This window comes from Pinus tabuliformis, chromosome Q, assembly GCF_031772625.1.
Source record: "Pinus tabuliformis cultivar Carrire ecotype Pingquan chromosome Q, CPIR1, whole genome shotgun sequence".
Lineage (NCBI taxonomy): Eukaryota > Viridiplantae > Streptophyta > Pinopsida > Pinales > Pinaceae > Pinus > Pinus tabuliformis.
This window is the reverse complement of record NC_142296.1, coordinates 807,361,953-807,367,885: the sequence shown is the minus strand read 5'-3', so window position 1 is coordinate 807,367,885 and position 5,933 is coordinate 807,361,953.

Below are 5,933 nucleotides of genomic sequence, written 5' to 3'. Positions count from 1 at the left end.
CAAGTCTCGGGAACTTGGGGTGTTTCGAAACCGCTGCCCGTCGTCAAAGAAGAAAAGCGGAGGTGTCTCGGGTGACTCGGGTAAGTCGCCTGCCCGTCGTGCAACAGGAAATGCTGGGTGACTCGGGTGAGGTCACCCGCCCGTCGTGCAGCGGTAAACGAGGTTCGGTCGACAAGTACGGTTGGCAGCTCGTGTGAGGGCGCGCCCGCCCAGCTCGGGCAAGGAACTCGGTTGGCACACAGAGGTGTTTCCTATTTGTAAAATTGGCTAAGTATGAAACTTGGTGTTTCCCAAGTATACTTGTAAAGCCCCGTAAACATTGTAGAGTTGAATAATATATTGTATTCGGGCAGACTCATTGTTCAGGGAGTTGCCCCTCCCTTTATACTATGCAATTGTGTTCTTCATGTATAATTGCTAATGATAATTGCCTATGCCTATGGGTGTTCATTGGCATAAAGGAAACATAATAATACTTGGTTGGGAAAAACAAACTAAGTATACTAATGGTTAGGCGTAGTCCATGAACATAAGTGTTGGTGAAAAGAAAGTGTTTGGTAGCACCGCACCTCGCCAAGTACGGCTGAAAGAGTACTGTAGGCCTGGGGGCGTGACTGATCCAGGTGGATGTTGGTGGCCACCCACCAACCCATTTGGACCCCCACAACTGTCTCTTTCAGTCTTTTCAGTTTCCTAAATTGTAGCACAGTTTACTATTTTTAGCAGTTTTTCGGGTCCTGAACTTCCGGAGCCGTTTTGAGGCCCTAAACGACGTTTTTTTGGGAATCTGGGGCAACATGGGGCCATGGATCGATGTTGCCTCCCAAAGTGGTAGTACTCGGATAGATCTTTCTAATGAGCTATCGTACGCATCAAACGGAGATCGTATGCCAAAGTTACGACCCCGGGAAATTGATGTACCAATTTACCCAAACGGGGCCCACAATTTGGCGTTTCATCTTCTAGGGTTAGGTTTCGGGATATGAAGGGTTTTCCATTGTTTCTCAACAATAAATAGGCCTTCGAGCCTCATTGTAATACAGTTTAGAACAATTCAGAGGCATGTAGCCGACACATCTCTTCTCAGAGATAAGCTAACATCGCCCTAGCTGGTTTATTTCTATTTCCAGTTGTAAGCATATTTCAGTATTTTCCATTAATGAAATGAAGTCCTATTTCCGCTGCATCTTTGCATTTATGGTTATCGCATCTTTGTATTTATGGTTATGTCTGTAATCTATTGCGTTCCTGTTTAAATCCGGATCAGTGGTATCAGAGCGGTCTGCTTTTTCTCTGTTTTTCTTTGCATGTCCCCAACGAGGGCGGGATATAAGGAGTTAGGGCTTGAACTGGTCGAACCTTTGCAAGACCAGCCTCGTAAATTCTGACGGCATCCCATGGCGGATGAGAAGAAAGACGAGGGGGCAGGAGATCCTATCAAAATCTTGCTCGAAGAAGCGCTCGAGCGGCAAAGGAACGCGATGATGGATAGCTTTGCGCAGATCCTTCAGCGGCTACCCAGAGGCGACGCATCGGCTTCCAACAACGACTCTGGAAATGCCACACCGTTTAAGGTACAAGTTAATTTTGAAATCCCCATCTTCGAGGGTCAAATAGACGCAGATGCCGTAGATAAATGGTTAAATCTGCTAGATGGGTATTTTTCTGTTCACGAATTTTCAAGTCGGGAAAAGATTGTTTTTTCTCTTCTCAAAGCAGCCCCCCACGTCAAGGACTGGTGGGAAACCTACTGCGAGCAGAAGGATGAAAGTACAGGCTCACTATTTTCAGCTGCACCCACTTGGAATGACTTCCGGGATGCCATCAAGGAGCAGTACTACCCTGTCGGAAGCTATGAGGACAAATACATCAAATGGACCACACTGCGGCAGGGACGAGACCAAGATGTGCCGGAGTTCACAAACATTTTTCATACCCTTGGCACACAGTTGGGTATCAAAGATTCTGAGCTGCATCTGGTACTCAAATACCATGGCTGCCTGCACAAGTACATCCAGGAAGAGATGGTGTTCTTGAACATCTCCTCACTTGGCACAGCATACCGATATGCTATCAAAATCGAGCAAAAGTTCAAACAGAAGAAGCGAGACTTTGGATTTTCAAATCCGAAGCCTAAAGGACAAAGCCAAGGTGGGGTGACCCAAGACAACCCGTCGAAGCCGCAAGAAAAGAACAACACCATGAAGCTGAAGAAGGACACAGGGAAGTGGTGTGAGTTCCACAAGAGCCCCACTCATAACACAAGTGAGTGTCGGACCAAGCAGTCCCTTGTGGCTGAGTTGAAGGCTTCCGAATCAGATGCATGTTCCGATCCTGAGCCAGAACCCGACAAGGGGAATGGCAAAGGGAAGCAGATCATTGATGCGGATCCCAGTGCCACTGTTGCCACCGCCAAGATCAAGAAAAATGAGCCCGAAGATCCAGAGGAGGGGGATCGTCTTTTCCACTCACAGATGTGGGTGAAGGGTTCGCCGCTACAATTCATTGTCGACAGTGGCAGCCAAAAGAACCTCGTTTCAGCAGAGGTCGTGAAGCGGTTGGGCCTACCGACTACACCACACCCACAGCCGTACAGTATCGGGTGGCTTCACGAAGGACGAGATCTAAAAGTTCACCAGCAGTGTCGCCTTCCCTACAGCATCAAACCCTTCACAGACGAGGTATTGTGTGATGTTACACCTCTGGATGTTTGTGATGTACTATTAGGCCAGCCATACTTGTGGAGGCGACATGCTGTGTATGAGTCAAGGCCTCGTGCGGTCATTATTTCTTTGAATAATTCATTATACAGGATACCAGAGGTAGCCCCACCTACTGCCACATCCTTGATCACTACCAAGAAAGGCAGCAAGCTCATATCACAGACCAGGAAATTCATCTGTATGGGGAAGATCATTGCTACATCCATGGCCCCCGCGAAGGGTTCCTCCACGCAGCAGGAGCAGCAAAGGGATACGGTCATGACAGAACACAAGAACAACTTCTCCTTACCCACAGGGGTACCACACAAGTTTCAGGTGGGCAACAAAGTTTGGTTACATCTGCAGAAAGAACGCCTTACAAGAGCCCACCAGAAGCTCCGACCACTCCGACATGGTCCTCACAGCAGTACCAAGTTTATGGGCAACAATGCTTTGAAGCACAACATTCCTCCATTCCTTCACTTGCACCGTGTATTCAATGTGGACCATCGTCGACCATGCTTTCCACCATTTCTGGACACATCAGAGATTGCAGAACAGCTCACCAGAGAACCAACTCAGCAGAAGCTTCCTCATCTCAAGGAGGAACTCAACGCAATGGGGACCATTGCTTCCTAAGGGGGGAGGAATGATCCAGGTGGATGTTGGTGGCCACCCACCAACCCATTTGGACCCCCACAACTATCTCTTTCAGTCTTTTCAGTTTCCTAAATTGTAGCACAGTTTACTATTTTTAGCAGTTTTTCGGGTCCTGAACTTCCGGAGCCATTTTGAGGCCCTAAACGACGTTTTTTTGGGAATCTGGGGCAACATGGGTCCACCAATGCTGCCTCCCAAAGTGGTAGTACTCGGATAGATCTTTCTAATGAGCTATCGTACGCGTCAAACGGAGATCGTATGCCAAAGTTACGACCCCGGGAAATTGATGTACCAATTTACCCAAACGGGGCCCACAATTTGGCGTTTCATCTTCTAGGGTTAGGTTTCGGGATGTGAAGGGTTTTCCATTGTTTCTCAACAATAAATAGGCCTTCAAGCCTCATTGTAATACAGTTTAGAACTGTTCAGAGGCATGTAGCCGACACATCTCTTCTCAGAGATAAGCTACCATCGCCCTAGCTGGTTTATTTCTATTTCCAGTTGTAAGCATATTTCAGTATTTTCCATTAATGAAATGAAGTCCTATTTCCGCTGCATCTCTGCATTTATGGTTATCGCATCTCTGTATTTATGGTTATCTCTGTAATCTATTGCGTTCCTGTTTAAATCCGGATCAGTGACACGCGGGGTTCCCATGTCGCTCGCGCCATGTTGGGGATGGCGCACGCCCCTTGATACCTGCACGATGGGCGAGCCACTGATGGAAGGCGCGCGGGCGACCCTTGTTGCGTGCCCGAATGAAAGAGGTGACCATGTGTGGACAAGTCAGGATGCGGGCAGGTGTGCGACGTGCGGCGACGGGTGTAATCGACGAGGTGTTGGGGCCGACCCATGGGTGCGACGGTGCACATGAAGGGACGCGGCGGTTTGTTGGAATGGGGCGTGTCGAGGTTATGTGGCAGGTCAGCCGGGCATGCATGTTGATGGAGCCGACCCTTGTTATCCTCGAGAGACACAGCCCTTGGGCGAAAGGATGCGTATAAGTAAGGAGGATGGCGTTCAATGAAGGGAAATTGAACTCAGACTTCCACATCGCAGAACAAGTGCGAAGGAAGGAGTTGGGTGAAAATGGAAGGAAGAGAAGGACGTGGGTAAGAGGGCCGCACCAGCGGGCGGATTACAGAGGGCGGGTCGGGCTTGGTAGCGCGGACATGCAGAGCGGGGCGGGTTACCGTCCGGGCAGGCAGGCCGCACTGCATGCGGGCCATGCGCCCTCACTATGGACCGCATCGACGGGCAGAGTTTGGGCGCCGCGGAAGGGAAATTCGGGCAGACAGGTTCGCAGTTCAAGTGTGGAGTTGTGTCATGCAGGCCGCGGGCCAGTGCAGCACGACCACACGACACGACAAGTTGAAAGAATAATTGAAGAAGATAAATTTATGGTAAGTTATTTTCGTTGCATTGTTAAGAACACTTACTGGAAAATTGATCGAGTGTTGAAGTAGGCGCAGACCGTGTACTCAAGTATTGGTAAATGGGAAAAGTACGGCGGTGCCGCACCCGCTTATGCGTGGTTGAAATACTACCACTAGGATAGGAGCGTGACATGGGGTCTCCCGGTCCCTCCTCGACAAAGGTCGCCAAATTGCGGGGTACCCGGGGATTCCATGTCCCGCCTTGTCGAAAGCATCCCAAGTGTGGGAAATTTGGGGTTTCCATGTCTCGTCGCGATGGAAATCGCCCCAGGTGCAGTAAACCTTGTGTACATCGAGCCTGCAACCTCACATCAAGAAAAAGGCCCGGTTGGTCAAGAGAATGAAGGTTTCTTCATTGGTAAAGGACCTCGCTAAGGATCAAAGGTTGGAGTCTCTTATAGAGCTAGTCCACCATGGACTATCAAAAGTTGAAAGAAGGACAGAGTGCCGGGGAACGAAGCGCCGAAGAAACAAAGTGCAGAGAGGAGGAAGGACTCGACTTGTGCTTGGGGGATATTATTTTCAAGTTTCTAGGGCTTCGCAATGACCAATAAGAAGCTTCAATGAGGGAAATTTACGAAAGTGTTTTCCTCTCTGAGAGAGAGAGAGAGAGAGGTTTTTCCCTAGCAGAGAGCCAACATCTTGTGTTCTTGTTCTTATGTTTTTGGCACCAGTTTGATGAAACTAAACACACATGCATTAATAAGAAGAGAAGAAGATTAAGATAACACGATAAATTGCAAAAGAGCTTCACAAATTGTTATCAAGTCTAGAAGAATCCCGCTATACCCCATTGCCCCAGATTCTTCAACGCGGTATCGGAGCTAAGGTGACACATCAAGGAAAGGGAATCTCAAGAACATCCGCAAGGTTGAAGCGTCAAGCCAAGAAGTCTCAATCACATCAAGGACAAGAAGGTCTACAATCTATCATTCCTCGTGGAAGACTACAAAGCAAGAAGAAACGCCTTGTATAAAGGCACCTACAAGAAGAACAAATCAAAGAGGGACCTACATCAAGCTACACCATCTTGAAGAATGAAAGGCACTACGAGTCAAGTCATCAAGCAAGTCCATTTGAAGAAAGCAACTTGAACAACATCAAGATCTAAGGAAGGCAAGCCATCAAGTCTTCA